This window comes from Hyaena hyaena, unplaced genomic scaffold (genome assembly GCF_003009895.1).
Source record: "Hyaena hyaena isolate Hyena2069 unplaced genomic scaffold, ASM300989v1 scaffold_673, whole genome shotgun sequence".
Classification (NCBI taxonomy): domain Eukaryota; kingdom Metazoa; phylum Chordata; class Mammalia; order Carnivora; family Hyaenidae; genus Hyaena; species Hyaena hyaena.
Genome location: NW_024081308.1, coordinates 806,994 through 832,998, shown reverse-complemented (window position 1 = coordinate 832,998; position 26,005 = coordinate 806,994). Strand labels below are relative to the sequence as shown.

At 37.8% G+C, this 26,005-nt stretch overlaps 1 protein-coding gene across 3 annotated transcripts in view; it reads left to right on the top strand.

The window, feature by feature from the left end:
• SPIRE1 (spire type actin nucleation factor 1) overlaps nt 1-26,005 on the top strand; it is a 220,844-nt gene that overhangs the window by 28,156 nt on the left and 166,683 nt on the right. The gene's annotated exons all lie outside the window — the stretch shown is intronic.

Below are 26,005 nucleotides of genomic sequence, written 5' to 3'. Positions count from 1 at the left end.
TGAGAGAGTGTGCACGAGTAGGGGAGGGGACAGATTTTCCTAAATCTATTTTCCATTTTTTGAAGGTACAGTTTGCATACAGTAAAATTTACCCTTTTCAGTTACAGTTTTCTGAGTTTTGAGAAACATTAAGTTGTGCTAATCATCTCCATAATCAAGTTCTGTCTTTCCCCAAACTCTTCCAGTGCCCCTTGGTGGTCACTCCCTCACCTCCCCGACTCCGGCCTCTGTCAACCACTGATCTGTATTTTGTCCTTTCATTTTGAGAAGGGCATATAATTTCAAGAGTACATTACCCTTGCTTCTTAGTCTAGCACTTCTCTAGAAGTGCTCACAGCTCAGCCTGATCATTTATAAACTGTTCCTGTGGGTACTTGCCCATCCAAGAGGCACTTATGTTCCACAGTTTGGGTAGTGGAACCCATTTTACAAGTTTTTCTTACTGCCATTATTTAAATAATTTTGTGGCTTGTACTTTTACATTTGAAGAAAATTGCTAAGCACTTAATGCTAAAACATAAAAGATTTGAATTTTCAAGTATTTTAATTGAGGCATTTTCATTGTTGTTTTTAGCTTTCCAGATTTCATCACATCCCTGTTTTCTATTAACCACCACTAATTATGAAGCACTGAGGCTCTTTCTCTTTAGCAGGAAAGAAGGTTAAATGAATAACTAGAACAATCCTGTTGTTGCCTTGGTAGATTAACTGTTTTAAGTGGAATAGGTTCAAACATTTTATAAAGTTAAATTAACCTTTGTCAATACTTTAATCTTGATAAAGCGAGTTTATAAAAATGGTAGCATAGCAGAAAAATGTAGCCCTTACTGTGGGAAACTTTAAAAGATTCATGTTCACATTTTAGGAATAGAGTTGATATATACTATTCATAAATACTTATTCTGTCTCATTGCCATGTTGAATCTTTAAAAAAATACTTTAGAGCTAACTGTATGTTAAGCACTACTGTAGATATTAATTTTATCCTCTAACTAACTTAGAAACAAATTTTAGAAATGAGAGCTAACGTATAGAGAGGTTAAGTAACTTGCCCAAGGCCATATAGCCAGCGTGTTGCAGAACCACTTCCCTTCACCTTTCATTTGTTTGTCTTTATCCAAGCTTTATTTATCTGCAGTGTAAGGCATCTACGTGATGCTGATAATTAGGTTAGTACCCCATTCGGGACAGTGAAATGGCTGAGTGTTTCCTTATTCTGTCAATGCCTCTTACCTGTGACTGCAGTTCCTGGCATTGTGTAGCCAGGGGACTGTGTTCGTGCTCGATGTAAAGTGGGCAAAGGAATGATTGCAGTCCCTGAACCTTCAACCCCGATGGTTAGATGAACATAGAGTTCTGTACTGTAGTAATTTGTGAAGTAGTCTGATTCTAACTTAGAATAACTCAAGAGTTGTTCTATATATTTGAACCTCCTGGGAAACCAGACCTAGAATTATGTCTGCTTTGTTGAGGAACCCAAAGCTCTTGAGAACGAGCCAAGAGATATATCAGAGTTTGTTTCTTGGACTTAACTCCATTTTGCTTTTGATTATATGCAGTTTTTGACACCAACAGGATTACAGGAAAATTTTTTATGTTTCCTGAGCACCCTAAAATAAACTGCCAAAGGTAGCATGTGGGAGTTCGCTGCTTTAACACAGAGTATAACATTTAAAAATTCCCGTTTTATGTTTAGCTAAATCAGCCCACTGCCCTTTGGTTTCACCTCTGGCTCATGCAGACCTGTGGTGACAGTTGGATGAGGAATGCCTCTTTTAATTGACATTTGATAGCCCTTAGTTAACTTCAAAAGTAACTTAAAAATGTAACTTGAAGAAGTATGTTCAGTTGACTCTTGAGCAACTTAGACTCCCCAAAAAGTTAACTACTAATAACCTTACCAGTCAATTACCAGATCCTTTTTATGTTATATGCTGTTTCATTACAATAAAGTAAGTTATATAAAATGTAACTAAGAAAATCATAAGGAGGAGAAAATACAGTTACAATACTGTACAGTATTTCGCTGAAAAAACACAGTATAAGTGGACCCATATAGTGCAAACCTGTGTTATTCAAGGATCAGCTGTAATATTTTCATGAAAATATTTGCATTTGTGCATAACTTCAGCTGCATAATGAGCTTGTTTAAATGATTGTGAAGTTAGTATTTGATACCAAACTAATAAAATCTTAAAGCAGAAACAAATAGACAATTACTGTCAGATGTGCTCTTTCAGCAGATTTTAAGCCTTACTTTAAGGTTTTATAAATGGAATTGCATGACAAGAAGTTAAAATAATGATATATTTTCTATAAAAGGATTGGAAGAATAAACTCCATTAAGTGCTGATAACAACAGCATTTTTCCTTGGTCAGGAGGCCAAAAGGAATGGGAAAGCTGTTCACATTCTACTTCGTGTGCTTGTGGATTAAAAACCCGAACATGCCTGAATTTACATAGGGTTTTGGTTGACTTCAACTTACATGCTTTGGAAATTGGTTTGTGTGTCCTCAGAGAGTAAATTGTGTCTACCTTTGAGTTGCTTCTGAGTATGAATATTAGAAGTTGATAGTGAAGTATTAATGGTGTGATAAATAGATAATCTCACTTGGATTACATGTGTCATCAGATAGAGACTGGCATATTTTGTTAGTTACTTGTTACTTTTGAAATTCATTTCTCCTTGCCTTTCTCTTTCTTCCTGCCTCTCTTTCCCCTCTACCCTCCCTCTTCTCATAACATTTGTTACCAAAATGTCTTTCTGTATAGTAGTCATAGATGTCTTAAATACAAGGCACATGGTTTGACCATAGGATGTAAAATGTATACAAGTAGTGTTCCTTTGTATAGTTTTTTACTATATTTGAAGACCATTAACAGTTATATATGTATGTCTGGCAAAGGATCTCAGAATAACCCAGATTATCTGGGAGTAAACATAGTATTCTCGACTTTCAGAGAATACTATTCGACTATTCTCTGAGTAGAAAGTTTACACTACAGGTATCTGAAGCACCTGTAAGTACTTTGATAATAGACTAGAAAGTTTTCATAATAATTTGCCTTGTCAGGGAACCATATCAGTCTGCCTTAATGAAAAATTTAAAATTTTAATAAAAGAAAACTTAGTATTTTTCAGCACAGAGACTATACTGCTGATGGATCAAGGTGGGAAGGGGCTGGATTTTTTTGTTGCCTTTATCTTTTTTTTTTTTTTAACTGTTTATTTCTGAGAGAGAGAGAGCGAGCATGAACAAGGGAGGAGCAGAGAGAGAAGGAGACAGAATCCGAAGCAGGCTTTAGGCTCTGAGCTTTTAGCACAAAGCCTGATCCGGGGCTCAAACCCATGAACTGCAAGATCATGACCTGAGCCAAAGTCAGACACTCAGTGGATTGAGCCACACAGGCGCCCCCCTTTATTGCCTTTTTCAATTTATCTTTATTCTTTGTAGAAATGGTATACGTTTGTTGTAAAAATTAGAACATCTCAGAAAGATACGAAGAAGAAAGTAACAAACACTTCATACCCTACCATCTAGTGGTAATGGCTGTTTCTTCTTCTGGACATATTCCCATATTCACATAACAAAGTTGACTTAATCATTGAGGATCTATTGTATGCTATTCTCAGAGATACATGTGTATGCATAAAAGACAAACTTGGCCTTAAGGAGTTAGCCAGACTGAGGGAAAGCTTTAGGTATATGGGTAGAACTTTCTAGGCAGAAGGAAATCACAGTGAGGACTCTTAAGAGATCAAACTGTTTTTCAGATACCAAGCTATCTGAAGCATAGAGAATGTTAGGGAGAGTTGTAGGAAATGTAGGGAAGACGATGTGGTGCTGGGTCTCATAGACCATATTAAAGACTAGACATTGTCCAATTTCTCTTCAAGAGAAGAAACAGTTTTGTCTGAAATTTTTTTTTAGGGTCATTCTTCTTTTGATGTGTATTCTTCATATGCTGTTTGCTTATATTTTCTGTGTAGTATTTATATATTCATATTTCATCAGTTTATGTGTCATTTCTTTAAATTGTTATTTTAATAATGCACTGGTGACCTAAAGAGTAGCTTGTCTACTCATGGCTAGTAGTAGTTATGGAGCCCAGTCAGAGTAATCTAGAGGGACTGGGGAATGTGAGATAGACAGTCAGAGAGAGGCTGATTAAGAGAGCTTCCATTGTTCAGTATGGCATCTCTCTTGACATCATCCCTCCATTTGGTAGAGATGTTTACTGTATTTGGCAGATACTATAGAAATACAATGGAAAAAAAACTCATTATCAGTAAAACTAGGTAATTTACTTGGTGTTGTGATAGTTCCCTGATTTCTTTTGATGCAAGTGCTTTCGTAATTTTTTGTGAGAGCTTTATCAAGATATAATTCACAGATACAAGTCACCCATTTACAGTGTGTATTCATTGTTTTTTGGTATATTCACAGAATCATGCAACCATTACCACACACAGCTTTAAAACATTTTTGCCACCTCTGAAAATCCAGTACCTTAAGCTATCATCCACCATTTCAGTACCCCTACCACTGCCACTACCCCCAAACAACAGCTAATTTACTTTCTATCTCTATGGATTTGCCTATTCTGGATATTCCATATAAGTGAATCCTATAATATGAGGTCTTTTATGCCTGACTTGCACTTAGCACAATGTTTTCAAGGTTTATACTGATAGCATATATCAGTACTACATTCATTTTTATTGCTGAATATTCAGCTATATGGATATGCCATATGCCTGTTCATTAGTGGATGGATATTTGAGTCATTTGGCCATTATGAATAATGCTCCTATAAACGTTTCTGTACAAGATTGTGTGTGGATGTAAGTTTTTATTTCCTTTGGTTATATACCTAGAAGTAGAATTGTTGGGTCAACTGGTAACTCTGTGTTTTAACTTTTGAGAAACTGCCAAACTGTTTACTAAAGTAGCTCCGTCATTTGACATTCCCACCAGCAGTATATAAGGGTTTTGATTTCTCCACATCCTCTTCTTCTGTCTTTTTGATTCTAGCCATCCTGGTGGGTGCAAAATGGAATCTCATTTGGTTCTGATTTGCATTACCCTGGTAATTAATGATGTTGAGCATGTTTTCATGTGCTTATTGGCTATTTGTACATTTTTCTATTCATCTTTGCCTCTTTTTAAATTGGGTTATTTATCTCTTTATTGTTGAGTTGTGATAGTTCTTTATACTTTCTACCTACAAGTCCCTTATCAGATACATGATTTGCAAATATTTCCCCCCATTCTGTGGAGTTTCTTTTCATTTTTTGATGGTATACTTTTAAGCACAAAATTTTTTAATTTTAATGCAGCTTAAATGTGTCTGTTTTTTCTTTTGTTGCTTGTTGTTTTGATATCCTGGGAGTCTATTGCCAAATGCAAGATGATGAACATTTACCTCTTTGTTTTCTCTAAGAGTTTCATAGTTTTGCCTCTTATACTTTGATTGTCTTTGATCCATTTTCCAGTTATTTTTTGTATATGATTTGAAGTAAATAGGGAACCAACATCATTCTTTTATGTGTGGATATCCAGCTGTCCTGGCACCATTTCTTGAAGAGACTATTCTTTTCCTCACTCAATAGTCTTGGCACACTTGTCAAAAATAAGTTGACCATAGATCTGTGGGTTTATTTCTGGATTCTCACTCCTATAATGTCATGCTGGAACCATGCTGTCTTAATCGATTTACACTTCTTTGTAGTAAGATTTGAGATCCAGAAGTGTGAGTTTCCCAGACTTGTTCTTTTTCAAGGTTATTTTGGTTCTTCTTGGTCCCTTGCATTTCTGTATGAGTTTTAGAATCAGCTTGTAAATTCTATAAAGAAGCTAGCTGGGATTCTGATACAGATAGTGTTGAATCTTTAGATGGCTTTGGTAGGAGTATTGCCTCTTAATAGTGCTAAGCCTTCCAATCCATGCACACAGGATGTCTTCCCATTTATTTAGACGTTCTTCAATTTTTTTCAATAATATTTTATAGTTTTCAGAGCATAAGTTTTATATTTACACTGTTAAATTTATTCACAAGTATTCTTTTTGATGCTATTATAAATGGAATTATTATCTTAATTTCATTTTTGGATTGTTCATTGCAGGTATTTAGAAGTACAGTAGAGGGGTGCCTGGGCGGCTTAGTTGGTTGAGCATCTGGCTCTTGGTTTAGGCTCAGGTCATGATCTCATGGTTCGCAAGTTTGAGCCCTATACTGGGGCTTTGTGCTGACAAAGTGGAGCCTGCTTGGGATTCTCTTTTTCCCTCTCTTTCAGCTCCTCTCCTGCCCTTTCTCTTTCTCAAGATAAATGAATAAACTTAAAAAAAAAGAACAGTTGATTTTTGTAAAATGATCTTGTATGTACAACCTTGCTGAACTCATTCATTAGTTTTAGTAGTTTTTTAGTATATGCCCTAGGATTTTCAATGTGCAAGATCATGTCATCTGTGAATAGAGAGTTTGCTTTCTTCATGTCTAATTTGGATACCTCTTATTTAATCTTTTTGCTCTTTCCTTTTTAAAAATTGTTTTTATGAAGCTCAGAGATGGAAATCCTCCAAACTATTTAAATAATTTATTTCAAGTCAATTTTATGAGAGAATAGTTAAATGTTCGAATGTTAAATCAGAGACATTTGACACAATGTTCATATAATTTATGTTTTAAATAGATACGTTAATTTTATGTGTGTTGAAACAGACTTCGGTTTGGCCCATTGTAACTGAAATTGGGGCTGTTTTTTTGTTTCCCCTGAGGGTCATTTTATATGTAGAATATCAGCTTTATTGCAAGAGTACTTTCTAGAATATAAAGTTAAAAAGCATAGATGGCTTTCAAACTAGCCATCTAGTTTATTGTTGAACTCTCGTGTTTTTATTCATAGAGGTTTTATCTGACATGGCTGCTTCTTTGACAGTTTTGCAGATTGTGGCTGTTGCACCTGTACATAATTAATAAGCCCCTTGCTTTTTAATTTGAATTTATTATCTGGGGGAAATTATCATAGATAAATAGAGATCTTAGGTAAATGAAAAGAGTTGTGAAAGGGAGGAGAAATTATGGGTACAGATGTAAAAACTTGACTTAATTCAGACGTCGTTTGTCAAACACTTGACATTTACAGACTCTGTGCTAAGCATAGGGAATGCAGTGCTGTCCTCAAGAATAGATATGTTCTAGAGTATTGCTTTTATAAAATATTTTTAAAAAGTATTATTGATTTATTAGTAATCTTAACAAAAAGTAGCACATGGTACAGCATAACTGAATAAGAGATCAGAACTTGAGCTTGTTTGATCAAGCCATGCTCTTACCTAGTTTCACTTTCTTCTTCCCATAGTTTCTGAATTCACTTGCCCAGTAGCTACAACAGAGCAGCAAAGAAACACTGTTGTAGCAATCAGAAGTATTTAAGAAGTATCTCTCAAAGGATCTTGTCCATCTATCTTTATAGGTTATAACAACACAATAAAATTATCAAAATTTCCTTAAAAATTTTTTTTCAGGGGGCCTGAGTGGCTCAGTCAGTTAAGTGTCCAACTTTTGATTTTGGCTCATGTCATGATCTCATTGTACATGAGATCAAGCCCCACATCGTGCTCTGCACTGACAGTGCTGAGCCTCCGTGGGATTCTCTCTCTGCCCCTCTCCCACTTGCATGTGTGTGCATGCACGTGCTCTCTCTCTCTCTCTCTCAAAATAAATAAACATTAAAAAAAAAGATTTATTTTTCAACTTCCTCATCCTTTGTAGCTACTTTAGAACTCTCCTCTTACACCTACCCTCAGACAAAGCCATCCTACCCACCACACTTTTCCTGGAATTCACCTATCTGTCATTTTCTCTTCTCTCTGCCTTTGGCTCTTTCCATTTCAGCTAATACCCAGATTCTGCACTCCAAATGAAGAGTCCAGAATCACAGAGGAGATGTCCTTTTCCTTGCCCCATTCCTATCCTCCTTTCCTTGACATTGATCCTGTGTTGTCTTGTTAGTCTCCATTCTATACTGTGGACAGCTCAGAATTTGGGCTGGCAAAGTAAAACTCTCCTTGGGTAGTAGGTAAGGGAGAGAAGCTGGTAGTAGGTGAGAGTAGATGATTGGGAATGGGATAATGTGTCTCTTTCCATTATATCTTATAAATAATTGAAGTCAAACTAGAAAGACCATGCTGTGCAGCCTCTTCATTTTGCATTGGTGATGATGTTGATTGTGTGAGAGTCTCAATTCCTCAATTCTTTATTTTTTTGCTGTGAGATGACCTCCTTCCCTTTACTTCCATGGCTGCCCCCGTATTTTACCGTCCATCCCATAAAGAAAAGATATGAGAAAAAGATACCTTTTTGAGTAGGCCATAAAACAAAAGACTGTGGGTACTGGCTCTAATTTGGCATATTAGACACAAATATTCCCTCTTTACTCTAGAGGCAATAATACCTATTTCCTTAAATTGTTACTTACATACATTTTGGTTTATTAAACCAGGAATCTTATTTTTTCTTTATGCATAATTAATAAAATTAGGTAGTTAATACCAAGGTAATTAAAAGGAGCAAGAAAATCATTTGTATGATTTTATGCCTTTCTTATTATTTTCAAATATACTGTTCTATTACTGCTCTGTAGCTTACACAAGAAAGAAATTGAAGGGGTGCCTGGGTGGCTGAGTTGGTTGAGCATCTGACCTTGATTTTGGCTCAGGTTGTGATCTCAAGGTCATTGGGCTGTGCACTGAGTGTGAAGCCTGGTTGAGATTTTCTTTCTCTCCATCTGTCCCTTTCCCCTGCTCACACAGTCTCTCTCTAAAATAAAAAAGTTAAAAAAAATAGAAAAATAGAATAATTAAAAACAAATCAACAATTTGTATTTGTGACAGGGGCCTGGAATTTCATGGTTTGGTCCAGTATGTATGGCCTTGAATAAGGACTGCTGGTTAGCATTAGAGGAGAGGCCATGGTTACCAGACTTGACTTTGGGCAGGGATGGGACTTTGAGCAGGGTAAGGAGCGGGCAAAAGAATTGAAGAAGATTGTGAAACCTCCTTAAAATATCTACTCAAAGAGCTAGTTACATTTCCTGTTTTAAATTTCTTTGTTCTGGAAGGGGGACAGGCCTGGTTAAGAATGGGAGATGGAGAGAATTCTGTAACCCATGACAAGCTGTGAAAGGTTGCTAAGGAGATTCCTTTGAGAAGGAGCAGTATTTAAATGATCTGATTCTGAACTCTGACTTCTTAAGGCAGGAAATGAAAGAAGGAGGGTGCTTTATTTCACTCCGTTAACATTTTAGGAAGCAAGCAAAGCAAGACTCCTTAAACACAAATCATTTGGTGTGGGTACAGTTAGCTTACATGGTGTTAACATTATAGCTGTAAATACTTTATTAAAGTACAGGGCATTGAGAAAAGGCACAAATCATTAAGTTATAGCTTGCCAAACTTTTACAGGGCGTGATAAAGTTGTATATTTTTTAAGTTTATTTATTTTGAGAGAATGCACACACAGGAAGGGCAGAGAGAGAGGGAGATACAGAATCCCAAGCTGACAGTGCAGAGCCCAGTGCAGGGCTCGAACTCATGAACCATGAGATCATGGCCTGAGCCAAAATCAAGAGTCAGACACCTAACCAACTGAGCCACCCAAGTGCCCTGATAATGTTGTGTTTTAATTCCATTTAAGTATACTTTATTATGTGTGTGTGTATTTATATGTATGTGTGTGTGTGTGTGTATGTGTGTGTGTGTGTGTATACATATATATGTATATATATAAAAATGAAATATATAGGGGCAAACCTGGAAGATTTTTAAGGAGGAGGGAAGGAGAATGTGTGAGGAAATATCCAGGTTTTTTGACCGAATTTTGGTGGTGTTCGTGTCATTACCTAGCACCCTGATTTTTTTACTACAACCAGGGTTTCATTATGTGTCCTTTTCCATTGAAGGATGACATTTCATTAAGACATTTCAATATAGTCCTTTGTTTCTAGCTGTACATAGGATGAGGAAAGATTGTGTACGTGGACATGTCTTAAATGAGTTAATGTATTTTAGAACTATAAACATTTTTCATTATTGGAAAGTGTACTGGGGGCCTTCTGCATACCTGTTTAGAACCAAAACCATCACGACACAGTTTTTATAGTGTCTGTCTATTTGTGATGCAATGGTCTTGTAAAGGTTTTTACTGAAAACTACCATTAGCCAGTCTTTCTTACTGACAGTAAATCATTAATAAAAAAAAAAATTCAGTCCCAGTGTTGAGGATTATCAAAGAAAGAACAGCCAGGACCAACATTGCCTTCTGGGGAGATTTGGATTTAGGTTAGAGCAAGAAGATGAAGGGGGATCATTCAGAGAAGATGAAGATACAGGGGACCATTAGTTTTGGAGGGCACAGTGGAAGGGATTCAGGAGTTGGGGAGGGGTGGACCACAGGCCTAGAAGAGAGGAATGTAGAGTTAGAGAGATGGCCCATTATAGTATAAAATGAGTTATAAAACAATAGGTACTGGATGATCCAGTATTAAGAAAATATGCAGAGGACGAACAGTTAACAGTATCCGGCAGTTTATGTTTTTTATATTGCTTGTATATTCTAGGATTTATAATGCGTATGTTTTGTTTTCGTAATAAGAAAACAGTAAAAGAGATATCATGGGCGTATTTGTCAGAGGGAGGGTGCAATGAGGTGAAACTAAAAGTGGAAACACACATTTTGCTTTGTTACTGGTCACGAGTGACTCTAGCAGTCTGTTCCATTCGGCCGTCCAGACTCAGAACCAGTCCCATGACTGAGCTAGATGAGGGGTGGGGAAGCCAGAGCTGTGTTCATTGCCTTAGGGCCTGGCCACAGTTCAAGAACCATAGGTAGCTGACTCCTGTAACGTTTAAGTCTCTTTAGGGATCTCCATTTTCAGCTAGGAGAGAAAAGTGAAATCGGGTTGAGCTGGGAAGCATCTATTGAAGCCGACTTGAAAGAAATGTAGGATGTAAGGGGAAATTAGCTGTTATAGGCTGTTTAGAAGGATGAGCTGCTATCGCTTTTAAAGCCTTCCCGTGAATATTGTTGAATTAGCACAATCCATTTTCAAGAAACAAGACCTTGTGATTGTCACAAGTTGCTCAGGCAGTTAGAAACTCAGAAATGTACTCTTGTGGAAGCCACTTCATGAGTCACAGTTACAGCGTGGTAGTGGAGTTGTCAGATGCAGTGCTGTTCTTATATCAGATGACTGATGAGATAATTGAAATTGTTTCTGAAATGTGTTTACCTTGAGCTAAGTAAAAAGCAAGTTGCACGTCCTAACAAAATTATGTTTTATTCTATTGTTCAGCAGGTGTGAGGGTAAGTCAGCCTTTTAATTATGTGTATAGTACTAATAAAAGAGAACATTGGATTGTTAATTATAAAAATCAGGTAATTAAAGGGAGAAAATAATTTTCTTGTTTTAGTAAGGTGAGCAGCCCTGGAAACAAGCTAGACCAGGATGGTAGCCCTGAGCTAGGTAGTCACATAAGCACCCCTTTCCTTTCCCCTCCCCCTTCCCTTAACATAAAATTTATCATCTTAACCATTTTCTTTTTTTTAATTTTTTTTTAAATTTTTGAGAGAGAGAGAGAGAGAGGGCACAAGTGGGGGGGGGTGGGGACAAAGGATCAGAAGCAGGTTCCCTGCTGGCAGCAGACAGCCCAATGTGGGGCTCGAACTCACGAACTGCGAGATCATGACCTGAGCCGAAGTTGGAGGCTTAACCGACTGAGCCACCCAGGTGCCCCTCATCTTAATCATTTTCAAGTATACAGCTCAGTGCAGCAGATCTCTAGAATCTTTTCAGCTTGCAAAACCGAACCAACCCTATTCCCATTAAACAACTTCCCACCCCCTTGTCTCCCAGCCCCTGGCATCCACCATTCTTTTTTCTGTCTCTATGACTTTGACTACTCTAAGTCCCACATATAAGTGAGATCTTATTTATCTTTTTGTGACTGGCTTGTTCCATTTAGCATAATGATCTCCAGATTCATCCATGTTAGAGCGTATGTCAGAATTTCCTTCCTTGTTATTACATTATTACATAACAATAAAGTTACATTGCGTGTGTGTACTACATTTTGTTTATCCAATTATGTGTTAGTAGTCACATGGGTTATTTCCCCCCTTTGGCTCTTGTGCATAGTACTGCTGTGAACATGAGTGCAGCCATGGGAGACTTGAGCAGTGACGTGATCTGCTTTGGCTTTGTTCAGAAAATGCGTTACTCTGGCTGGACCCTTTCCCTGCTCTTAGGGGGAGCAGTGACTTTGTTTCTACTGTGTTCCTAATGCTCACAAACTGTTTGGCAGTCAAACATTTGAAGAAGTAAATGACAGAACTAAACTTACTATCCTGCAGACTCTGGAGGCCATCATATGGTTTACAATGTGTTAACTCACACATGTACTGCACAGTGGTCCTTTACTGTATGGGGTCTCAGACTTCAGTGAAAATATGATGAAAAACCAAAAAACAAAAACAGAAAAAGAAAATCTGATAAAAAGTATGGAATCTTCCCCAAAAGAAGACACACAAATACAGTAACATGTTTACCTACAATGTCAGTGGGTTCTTGAACTCCTTAAGACTTTATGCATAACTAGGGCATTGACTGTTCTTATATTCTTGGCTTCTATTGGTGGCTTGGAGCACTTGTCCTGCAGTGATATTTGAGATATCATAGCTTCAGTCATGGAGCAGCCGTGCCACTTACTATAAATTGTAGGCTACATGGCATTTGCCAATTTCATCAGCCTCATTTCATGACAGGACAGATTTTCCCCAGCCTTACCTGAGTCCGCATTTCCAGCTGTGCACAAGTCCCTAACTTCTGGCTGCTTCTGGATACAGAAATCAGGAGACCATAGCTGCAGACATGTATTGTTTTCTGTTCTGTTTCGGGTCCATGGAGATGCTCATCTTCTTTTGAGCATGGCTGTGTCTCAAAAACATTTTAAAAATTTTATCTGCCATATGTTTGTAATGTATTTGTGGAATGACAGTCTCAAAGAGTGAAATCTCAGTAAAACATGACTGAGAAGTTACCCTTCACGGCTATTCACTAAGAATGAATTGATAGGGATTGTATGAATTGATAGAGGCTGGGACCAGGTACGGGTGTCCTAATGGAAGTAGTTTTGTACCTAGTATGCAGAAGTCTAGAGAGAGAAGTAAAAATAAAAATTTAACATCAAACATTTTGGATTGTTGCTTGGAAAAGATTTCTTTACCAAAAGGCTCAAGAAAGCCTTTCAGGGGGAGATGTATCAGAGTTATGAAACAGAATGAAACTGAACGTCTAATCTGTTTTTCACCACTGTTTCCTTCCTAACTAGAGAAAGGAAGGGATTATTATCTCATCTTTGATGTTGCTGTCTGTGTCATTTAGGATGTTTTCAACTGCAAGCAACAAAAGGTAGCTCAACCTTTTATGTTTATATGTGTGTATATCTGTGTGTGTGTGTTTATAGAAACATATACACAGACACACACATTATGAAAGGATCTGGAAGCAGCAGGGGCACCTCTGTAGCATCGAGCACAGCGAGCCATCCAGATCTTGGTTTCTAAATAGCCTTCCCCAGTACAAGTAGCCAAGGTTCTTTGGAGAAATGGCTGATTCCAGGGCTGGGGCGGGAAGTACAAGATGAGTCCAGGGCATCTTGGTAGGTCAGGAACCAAGGAAGTACACAGAGCACCATGTACGCATTCCCATTCACACAGTGGGCACCAATTTGCAAGTTAAAAGGAACAAAGTACTTACACATGCTTCAACATGGATGGGCCTCAAGAACATGCTATGTGAACAAGATCCAGACCCCAAAGACCACATTTTATGTGATTTTATCTATAGGAAATGTCCAGAAAAGGAAATCTGTAGAAATGGAAAATAGATGGGTAGTTTTTTGGAACTGGGAGTTGGAAGGGGTATGACTGCAGATGGGCATGAAGTTTGTTTTTGGAGTGGTAACAAAATCAGCAGTTGAAAGTTTGGTTGTGGTCATGGTTGTGCAGTTTTGTGTATTTACAAAAAAAAAAAATCACTAAATTGTACACATTAATTAAGTGACTTTTAATGTAAGTAAATTATACCTCAATCAGGCAGGTTAAAAAAAACCACAGGATTTGTCACAAGGACTCAGGAGTTAGCTTGAAGAGGGTACCACTGGCCAAATCTGGGCCAAATACTTGAGCATAAGAATAAATATTGACAATGGATTAATTCTGTACAGAATAAAGTAATTCATGAGGGTTTTTTGACATAAATAAATGTATTAATAAAAGGAGAATGGAAGATTCTTCTTTATACTAGATTGCTAACTAATAAATATAGAAGAAATGATGGGTAGAAGGCATAATTTTCTAAACATAGTAATAATTGGTTTAGGCCAAAATCACCCATGGTTATTAAGACTAGCTGATGAAAATTAGATGAGGACTGTGATGCTGACATAGTTTCAGAGGAGCTCCCCAGAAGTTACATGCTGCTTTCAAAGGGAAAAATAGTACACTGGGATAATCTGTCAGAACCTCCTTAAGTGACTATATTCATTTTCTGTTGCTGTGTAACAATGTCCAGAAAATTAGTGCCACAGATTTAGCCACTTAAAACAGTTTCTGTGAGTCAGAAGTTTGGGCATAGCTTTGCTGGCCCTCTGCTCAGAGTCCAAGAAGACTTTAATCCAGGTGTCAGTGAGGAGTGGGTTACCTGGAGGCTTCAGTTGGCAGAAGGTCTACTTCATACTCATGTGCTTGTTGGCCTCATTTACATCCTTGCCGTTGTAAGCCATTGGCTGGAGGATGCCCTCAACTCCTTGAGGCTGTTCTCAGTTCCTTGCCATGTGGGTTCCCCAGCATGGCAACTGGCGTCCTCATAGCCAGCAAGGGCGAGGAAGCTCTCGCAGGGCAGAACCTACATCTTAGGTAACATAATCCCACATTTGTAAAACACCCTGTCACCTTCTCTGTATTCTGGTGGTTAGAAGCAAGTCGTAGCTTCTGTCCACACTCCAGGAGAGGTCACACAGGGCATGACCACCAGGAGGGGGCAATCACAGGGGCCGCTTAGAATCTGTCTGCTATGATGATCAAAGTTAACATCACTAGTATTAGGACAGACCAATATCATGTGTCCCCTATTGCACTGAAAAGGACACAGTATCACTTCTGAGGTATTCCTGCCAAGTATGTAGCACCCAGGGGAACATGAAACAGATCAAAAACCCTTTGCTCTTCAAAAGTGTCAGTGTCATGGAAGACAAAGGCTGAGGAACTTACTAAAGGAGACTAAAGAGATATGACAACAGATGCAGTGGGTGACCCTAGGTTAGGAAAAATAGCCACAAAGGACATATTTTGGGGACAGTTTGTGAAATTTGAGTATGGACTGTGGATTAGATTGTATCAATGTTAAAGTTTCCGATTTTGATAATTGTACTATGGTCATCTAAGCCATGTCCTTATTTTAAAAAAATACTATAATATTTGGAGAAGAGATGGACATGATGTATGTAATTTATTCTCAAGTGGTTTCCAAAGATAATATGTGGAGGGGAGGAGAGAGAATGTAAAGCGAATGAAGTGGAATGTTAATTATATTGAAATGAAAAGTTCCAAAAATTTAAGCTGACTTCAATTTCAAGGATGTTTATTGGCTCCAAAGCTAGAAGTCCAGAGGGGTAGGCTTTTCAGGATGGACTTTATTTAGCAGCTCAGCAATCTTATGAAATGCCTAGGTTCTGTCTGTCTTTCTGCTCAACAGCCCACAGTGTGAGCTTCATCCTAATGCTGGTTCCTCCTGAGGCTGTAGGTGCTTGCCTGTAACAATCAGGATGGCATGCTTTCTCACTGAGCCCGTAAATACCCTTGCCATTTAAGTCAGTTTAAGCTTTTTAGAAGTTTTCATTTTGACATACTTTTATTTTTTTATTTTTTTTATTTATTTTTTATTTTTTTATTTTTTTACAAATAGTTTATTGTCAAATTAGTTTCTACATAACACTCAGTGCTCATCCCCAAAGTGCCCTCCTCCATGCCCATCCCCCCTCCCCCCCCCACATCCATCAGTCCTCAGTTTTTGTCAGCATTCAAGAGTCTCTCATGGTTTGCCTCTCTCCCTTTCCCCCACCATTTCCGCCCTTCTTCTCCCCCTTGTTCCTCCGTCAAGTTCCTCCTAATCCTCCTATACGTGCAAACATACGATATTTGTCCTTCTCTGCCTGACTTATTTCGCTCAGCATAACACCCTCCAGGTCCATCCATGTTGCTACACATGGCCAGATTTCATTGTTTCTCATTGCCATGTAGTATTCCATGGTATAGATAAACCACATCTTCTTGATCCATTCATCTGTTGATGGACACTTAGGCTCTTTCCATGTTTTAGCTATTGTGGAGAGTGCTGCTATGAACATTGGGGTACATGTGCTCCTATGCCTCAGCATTTCTGTATCCCTTGGGTAAATTCCTAGCAGTGCTATTGCTGGGTCATAAGGGAGTTCTATTGTTAGTTTCCTGAGGAACCTCCACACTGTTTTCCAGAGGGGCTGTACCAGTTTACATTCCCACCAACAGTGTAGGAGGGTGCCCGTTTCTCCACATCCTCGCCAGCATCTAGAGTTCTCTGATTTGCTCATTTTAGCCACTCTGACTGGCGTGAGGTGGTATCTCAGTGTGGTTTTGATTTGTATTTCCCTGATGAGGAGGGATGCTGAGCATCGTTTCATGTGTCTGTTGGCCATCTGGATGTCCTCTTTGGAGAAGTGTCTGTTCATGTCTTCTGCCCATTTCTTCACTGGGTTGTTTGTTTTTCGGGCGTGTAGTTTGGTGAGTTCCTTATAGATTCTGGATATTAACCCTTTATCTGATATGTCATTTGCAACTATCTTTTCCCATTCCGTTGGTTGCCTATTAATTTTCTGGGTTGTTTCCTTGGCTGTGCAGAAGCTTTTAATCTTGATGAGGTCCCAACAGTTTATTTTTGCTCTTGATTCCCTTGCTTTTGGGGATGTGTCAAGTAAGAAGTTGCTGCGGTGGAGGTCAAGGAGGTTGTTTCCTGCTTTCTCCTCTAGGGTGTTGATAGTTTCCTGTCTCACGTTCAGGTCCTTTATCCATTTTGAGTTGATTTTTGTGCATGGTGTGAGAAAATGATCTAGTTTCATTCTTCTGCATGTTGCTGCCCAGTTCTCCCAACACCATCTGTTAAAAAGGCTGTCTTTTTTCCATTGGATATTCTTTCCTGCTTTTGACATACTTTTAAACATACATTAAAGTCTCAAGAACAGTTTAAAGAAGTCCTGTATACCCTTTACCCAGATTTATCCATTGAAGACCACTTCCAGAAGTCTTCCAAGCACATTTTTTGCTCTCTAATTGACTCAAATACTATGACTTGCTTGTTTTTGGACCAGTCCCTGATAATGGATATGGAATTATGGTATATATTATTCCAGTGATGTATGTTTGTGTAAACTGTATTACATGTCCTTTTCACTTAATTTGTTATAACTATTTTGTATGACATTAAATATTTGATTATATATAATTATATGGCATTGCATTATAAGGCTGTACAATTTACCAGTCCAGTGGAGTAAAAGGTTAGGATTTCAGGTTCTTTTAATATTATAAGTAACTCTTGGGTAAACAAACTAAATCTACTATCTAGGAATTTATCACAAGGAAATATTCAGAGACGTGGATAGCTAGATCAAAGGGTATACACATATTTTTAAGACTTGACATATTTCCAAATTGTCTACCCAGAAGATTGCGCTACTTTTTGGTCTTACCAGTGACAAGAAAGAATGTTCATTTTCCTGAACATTCGGTGATAATTGAGTGTTATCATTTAAAAATATTTTTCTAAATGGATAGGCAAAAGATGGCATCTCATTTAAAAAAATTCACTGATTCGTTAATGCAATTGAACCTTTTTTAAAGTTCTTTTTTCTTTTTTCAGAGAGGAAGGAGGGGTAGGGAGAGAGGGGGAGAGAATCCCAAGCAGGCTACACAGTCAACACAGAGCCTAATGTGGCGCTTGAAACCACAAAGAGATCATGACCTGAGCTGAAATCAAGAGTTAGATGCTTAGCCTATCAAGGCACGCCGGCACCTCGGTGCCTTTTAACAACAACAAAAACTATATTTTTGGTTATTTATATTTTTTGTGTGTGAGTTGTCTATTAATGTTCTTGTTTTTTTGTTGTGATATTAATCTTCATATTGGTTAAGAGCCCATTATTTATTATGTCTTATCTCTTTATTCTGTTGAATATGTTAGCAACATTTGTAATCCATTCGTTGGCCTTTTTATATTATATATGGTATTTTTGGTCTTACAGAATTTTAAAAAGTTGCTCTTTGCTCTTAAGCATGAGAGAAATTTTTCGCATACTAATAGCAGTTAAATTTTCACCTTTCCCCCCAGTACTGTAAAAAAGATATATTTTAGTCTTTATCTGAAAATTTGGAGATGGTTTAATGTGAAGGATATTATTTTATTGTTTTCTAAGACATTAGCTTATGATTCTTCTACTTTTCCTCATTGATTTGAAATGGAAAGTTTACTTACTATATCTTTGTATGTACAGAAGTTAATTTATGGGCTTATTTTTGTTATTACCCTGTTGATCATAAGGTAGTAACCTTACTTTGGTGGCATCTATTTACATATAAATTATAACTTAAAACTATTTTTTCACTAAAACAGATTTTAATTGACAACATTATACAATAATTGCATGTAAAAAGCTTACTCTTTTTAAACTTTTGTTAAATTACTAGTTAATTTGGCTTGATGAAGTTTTATTGTTACTTAAGGAAAAAAACCCACGTGAAAAGTGATTTATGTTAAAAATATGTCAGGACAAATACAGCCTAGAAGCAAGTGGTGAAAGAAGTGTACTTTTTCTCTGTGTAGTCATTAAAATATAATGTGTATAATGTGTATTTCATATGCTCTCTAAAGGATATCTTAACAGAATTCACAGTACTGCTTACCCAACTGAGCCACCCAGGTGCCCCTTACAATACTGTTTTTATTAAAGAACCCAAAATTTGGGCACTGTTCTTGAAGGAATTATTATAATTTGAAAGGAATTTTAGGTTTGAGGTATCTTGTAATCATTGTACAATTCTAATTTAAAAAATAACTGGGGCGGCACCTGGATGACTCCGTCGGCTAAGTGGACGCCTTCAGCTCAGGTCATGATCTCACAGTTCATGGGTTTGAGCCCCATGTCAGGCTCTGTGCTGACAGCTCAGAGCCTGGAGCCTGCTTTGGATTCTGTGTCTCCCTCTCTCTCTGACCCTCCCCTGCTCACACTCTGTGTGTCTCTCTCTCTCTAAAATAAATAAGCATTAAAAAATTAAAAAAAACTGTATATTTAGGGAGACACAATTATACCAAGGGAATGTAAGAAAAACGTGAGGAATAAATGATATAGATAATGCTTTGTTTTCTTACTTTATCTCGTATACTTCACAATTTTCAAATGTCAAAGATAATATACCCTTTAGTTCAGTGACTCAAGCTAGTCTCTTTTGTAAAAATCCAAAGTATGTGAAATCTCTGCTGCCTCTGCACACATGCCACAGGTCAGCGCTGTCATGGCTAGCTCCTCACCCACGTTTCCCCTCAAGTGTTATTCAGGATCGTCTGGATACGAGTGAATGGCACTGAGCTGGGGGCAGAGAAGGGGCCTACACATTGAGCTATGCAGTCATGTGCTCATCTGTGCCATTTGAGTCCAATCTTCTCTTCTTCCTCCAGCCTGCATATTTAATTATGCCCGCTAGAAAGTAGAGCAAAGAAATTAAGTGGCTGTTTTGGGCAACTGGGCAGATCTTAAAAAAAAAAAATAGTGGAGACCATATCTACTCTGCTTTTTTAATACTTCTAGTGCAAGAGAAGTCAGCTGTTGAGGTTGTTACTATTTAATTCTCAGCAAATTATTACTATGCAGAGTTTCCTTTTCTTCTTTCCAAACACTCCTTTGGCAGTTGAGCTATTTTGGAGGCCCTGGGATGAAATCATTCATTTGGCAAATGTTCAGAAGTGCCAGGCTCAGAGATACGGAGATAACAATACAGTTTGCCCTTAGTTTTTGGCACCAGTTCAGCATAGGAAAGCTTTTCTGACTCCTACCTGTTTGTGTGAGTCTTCAAGGTCTTTCCACAGGGCTACAGCAGTACCTGGTCCCCACTCCCACCACAGACTCCTTGTATCTGGGTGACAGCTGGCTCGCTGGGATTTCAGGCCTGTCAGCTTTAGCCCTCTTTCATGCTTGCCCCGGTACACAGGCCCAGACAGAGGGCATGGCTGCAGTGGGGGGCTTTCTTTTAACTTGGGAGTTGTAAATAAGCCAGTGGTTGAGAGGAACTCGTGTGTGTGTGTGTGTGTGTGTGTGTGTGTGTGTGTGTGTGTGAGAGAGAGAGAGAGAGAGAGAGAGAGAGATTAGAGGAAAGTTGGAAAAGTGAAATGGTGAATAGAGGTTTTGAGGTAAGAGATGAAGAAAATGGGATACTTTGGTTTTGTAGGGAAGCAAAGAGAAAAAGGCAGGTAAGCTTTTCTTAAGAGCTATTATTGGCTAGAATAAAGTAATGGAGTGGTGAGGATTGGAGCAGGCTTCTGAGTAGGCTGCTCATTCTTACAGGTGGAGGGGAAACAGGAAAAGCGTAACAAGGCAGTGCAATATTGGTGCAACTATACTATTAGGTTCCCATAGCTACACTCGTCTTCTTAAGGAACATGTTAATGTATTGTTATAAAGTAAATGACAAAAGCCATATCTCCCAAGTGTATATTTTGTGAGTTATTTGACACAATTATTTTAAGTATTAAGATTAACCACGTGTGAACTAGACAGTGTTTTGACATTAGGTCCAGTGCCGCAGTTACAGTATATGGATTTTATGTGAGCCATGGATTTCTCTTTCTCTTGAAATTTCACAGTGAATATTTTGGATTTAAGTGAACCTTGGATTTCTCTCTCATGAAATTTCACAGTGAATATTTGACATGAGTAATAACTCAAATGACAGTTGCTTATGTGATTTACACTGTCTGGATATTTCCTCCTCTTTTAACTTTGTAGGAAAAAGACTTTTTCCTAAGTTTATATGCAATAAACATTTAAATACTCAGAGTAGCCAGACTAATACTTTATATTTAATTGTTCTGTTGTATTTAATAGTAAACTGGAAGTAGTACAGTGAAAGAGAAAAAATGAAATCTCTCTGAAATGAAAAAATCGAAATATATGTAGGAAGTTAAACCCTGTTTCAGGGGTTGGTGATGAGTTTGAAAGAAGAAAGCAGGCTCTCGTTTTCTTTCCTGGTTTTTATTTTGCCCTTCATTTATGTTTTCTTTTTCTACAAGATTGCTAATACAGGGCTTTCTCTTTTCTAGCTATTTGGCTTTCCTTGAGAGCTCCCTGCTTGTTTACAAACCCAACTGAGTGTCTGCCCTTGACATCCCAGTGTGCTAAAGAACGGGAGAGGACTATCTGATAATACATGGTGGCAGGTCATTGTGTAGTTCCAGCACTTGGCTCCTCGTGGAGCAGGTTTAGTACATCAGCCCTGCATTGTGAGCCCAGTTTGTATAATTGATGTAGTGTCTCCTTCGGCTCCTCCCCACTTTTTTTCCTTGTGGCGGATAGGTCAAGGTGATGTGGGATAAATGTGACTCACTGGAGTACGTAAGGCAATTATTAAGGAGCAGCTTGTGTAATAGCTGAAATGGTACTCTGGTCACACATTCTGACATTTGCACACAAGTCTCCGTCCTTAGCACTTCCATGGTGCTTTCTCATGTTTCTATTGGCGTTTCCCACACTTGTCGTACTTTCTGCTTGCATATCTGTTTATTCCTCTTGACTATGCTTTTTCAGAGCAAGGACTTTGTCTTATTTATCTTTGCATCCATATTTCAGTGCCTGGTACAAAGCAGCCATTCAGTAAAAGTTAGTCAGGTAATTGATTAAAACAGACACAAAGGACGCCTGGATCGATCAGTTGGTTAAGCATCCATCTTCAGCTCAGGTCATGATCTCACGGCTAGTGAGTTTGAGGCTAGTGTGTTCGAGCCCTGCATCGGCCACTGTACTGACAGCTCAGAGCCTGGAGCCTGCTTTGGATTCTCTGTCTCCCTCTCTTTGCCTCTCTCCTACTTGCGCATGTGCACTTGTGTGCTCTCTCTCTCTCTCTCTCTCTCTCTCTCTCTCTCTGAAATAAACATTAAAAAGAAAAACCCACAGACACAACTCTAGATGTCTACTCTTTGCCAGACCCTGTGATGAATGTCACATGGATAGTTTTCTTTTAATAAAACTTGGCCTTATGGAAAAGGTTCTCATCTACTTTGGATTATTTATACCAACTTTCACAATAAAGAGGTAAAGTTAGGAAATGAAGACAAATAAAAAAAGAAGGAAGATCCCCTGCAAGCCCCTTTCCCCAGCAATAATAGCTGCTGGCATTTTATTTTTACTCATCAGCATGTGTGGTTTTCTTGAGTTATGTTACATGTGAACATACTGGTTTGTAACCTAATTTTTAAAAATTTGTTACTGAAGTATAATTGACAACATACAGTTTCGGGTGTACTATATACTGGTATGGCAGTTCTGTACATTGCTCAATGCTCGCCATGGTAAGTGTAGTCACCATACAATATTATTATAATATTATTGACCATATTCCATATGCTGTGCTTTGCATCGCTGTGACTTGTAATTTTATAAGTAGGAGTTTGTATGTCTTAATCCCCTTTATCTGTTTCACCCATCCCTCCCCACCTATCTCCCCTCTGGCAACCACCAGTTTATGCTTTGTATTTAAGAGTCTCTTTCTTTCTTTCTTTCTTTTTTTTTTTTTTTGTTCATTCGTGTTTTTAGATTTCACGTATAAGTGAAATCATATGGTATTTGTTTTTCTCTATTTGATTTACTTCACTTAGCATAATACCCTCTAGATCCACTCATGTTGTCCCAAATGGCAAGATTTAATTCTTTTTTTAATGGGTGAGTAATATTATACATACACACCCATATGTACATACATATAAACATATATGTATACACACACACAACACATCTCTATTCATCTACTTTTTAAAATTTTTTTTGTTTTTTTGTTTTTTTTTTTGTTTTTTTTTTTTTTACATATTTGTATATTTTTGAGAGAGAGACTGGGGAAGGGGCAGAGAGAGAAAATCCCAAGCGGGCTCTGCACTGTCAGCACAGAGCCCGACATGGGGCTTGATCTCACAAATCATGACATCATGACCTGAGCTGACATCAAGAGTTGGACACTTAACTGACTGAACCACCCAGAAGCCCATCCATTCCTCTATTGATGGACACTTGGGGGTTTGTAACCTAATTTTATCACCTAATTAGCTCAGTGCAATAATAAATGCTCAATAGATATTGTTTCAATGAACATTTTCCATGTTATCAAATATTTAAGCATCATTTTTTATGGTTTCATAGTATTTTTGTTGTATGGATATACTGTAATTTATTTAATTGATCCTTCATTGCTCAGGTGTATTGATTCATTTAATAGAGTAAGTTTGATCATATGTAGTTCTCTGGTATCCTCTCTTTTCCTCTCCTATTCTTTACTTTGGTATTATTGATTCACTGTTAAGGCTTTGAAAACTTCATCTTCTATTTAAGTCCCACACGTTTGCCATGGCTTTCTTCCTGTTTATAACATACTTCCCTCTTTGTCTAGCTCGTACACATTTTTTCAGACCTAAGCTTAGCCATTCCTTCTTCTCGGAAGTTTCCCAAGACTGGATTAGTTGCCCCTCCAGTGTGCTTCATAGGTAGTATTTTGTCCTTATTCCTAGAAGCGCTCAATCTGATGTATTTTAATTGCATGCTTTCTTAAGTGTGCAGCTCTCATTAGACTATAAACTCCTTTAGGAAAGAAACCATGTCATATTCTCTGTTGTATTTTCCAGCCCTAAGTGCAGTGCTGGGTATATAGCAGAAACTTAGTTAATATTTTTTTGAATGAATGGACGCATGAAACATCCCCCAGTTTCCAGTGTGTATCATTAAATGGTGATCTTTAACAATCTTGTGTTTTTTATTTATCAGATAAGTCTAATAAATAATCTTTTATTTGTAAAGTATGCAAAATACTTTCAAAGCTGTTTCATATTGTTGAAATACATATATTTCACTATATTCACATAATATTTCACTATATTGTACACCTGAAACTAATATATCACTGTATGTTAACTATATTGGAATAAAAAGAAAAAAGGAAGAAAAAAGCTATTATTTCATATTGTTAAACTTTGACTAATTTTTAGTATTTTGTATTAAATGAATCAATCTACTGTTTACTATTATTAGTCTTTATTAATAGTTAAGTGATAATAATTCTCATTATCTGGTCTTAGCTTTTCTAAGTAGATAATGTGCTTTTTAAGGAAATTTTAGTTAAAAGATATTTTCTATTTATATTTTAAGCCCGTCTTAAGTAATAATTGTTAATGCTTATTTTCTTTCTTTTTTGTTTTTTTACTCTCTTTCCCAATCCCTAGTCATTAACTCTTACAAGAGTTTTGTAATTATGGTTTAAATTGATTTAAAACTACACATGAAGCTAATGTGTTTTTTTGTTTTTTGTTAGCTAATGGCTCATAGTAATTGGGCTTTGATCAGGTGGCAAAAAGAGTAACCATTCAACAAATCTTGGACAGGGATCAGAGAACCTAATAGTGACAGAAAAGTAAGATAGTAGAAGTGACAATTCCTTTTTTTTTTTTCTTCTTCTTTTCCTTCTTTGTTGGTCTGATAACGCCTTACAGCAGTGATTCCTTCTTGGACACGCTTTGGGATGAGGGCAGTTGTGGTAGAATCCCCTGAGGCACTTTTTCAGCTGCTTTGCCCTCTCCCTGCATCAACAGTTACCTCCACCTGTGGTGAGAGTGAATGAAGACCAGGTGTGTGAAGGTGGGGACAGGCTGAAGACCATGGGGACCTCTGTTTTGCAGGAAGACCAGCTGGAACTTCTCCATCAGAAAAAGCCATGGTGGTAGAGTGGAAAGGAGGCTGGGCTTGGAGACCAGGATTGTGATCTGCTATGGATGAGTTGTGTGGAGTTAGGCAGGTGGTTTAACCTCTCTTTGCCGCCTTCTTCCTTTCTGTACAACAAAGCGATTGGATCAGATGATCTTTAAACTCACTTTTAGAGTGAAAGAAATGATCTGATTTTTCTGACGATCAGACATCAAAAAGAATATTGTTCTTGAAAAAAGACATACGTGAATGAAAAATGGGATTATTCATTTTTCTAAAATATTGTTAGTTTAACGGATGGTTGCTGTCATACATTTAAAGAGCCCTTCAAGTGAATCTTCGGTAAGTAACTTCAAATTGTGGGCAGTTCTTCATTATCTCAGAAAAAGGAAATCCTGGTGAATTCTTTTCTCTACTGAAGCTCTTGAATCTAGGACAGTGATCTCATCTGTCCCCATTGTTTTAAATATCATCTCTGTGCTGATGACTTATAGCTTGATAACCTGTAACCTGCGTTGCTCCCCTGAAGTTGCCTGCCAATTTACTGGTCCTCTGAGATACCTAATGGGCATCTCAAACTTAATCTGCCTAAACTGAATTCCTGTCCCCACCCCCCGGCCAAACTGCAATTCTTTTTTTTTTTTTTAATTATTGTCAAGTTGGTTTCCATATAACACCCAGTGCTCATCCCCACAAGTGCCCTCCTCCATGCCCATCACCCTCCTTCCCCTCCCCCCACCCCCATCAGCCTTTTCTCATCATTCAGGAGTCTCTCATGGTTTGCCTCCCTCCCTCTCCCCCACTATCTTTCCCCTTCTTCTCCCCCATGGTCCTCCATTAAGTTCCTCTTAATCCTCCTATACATGCAAACATATGGTATCTGCCCTTCTCTGCCTGACTT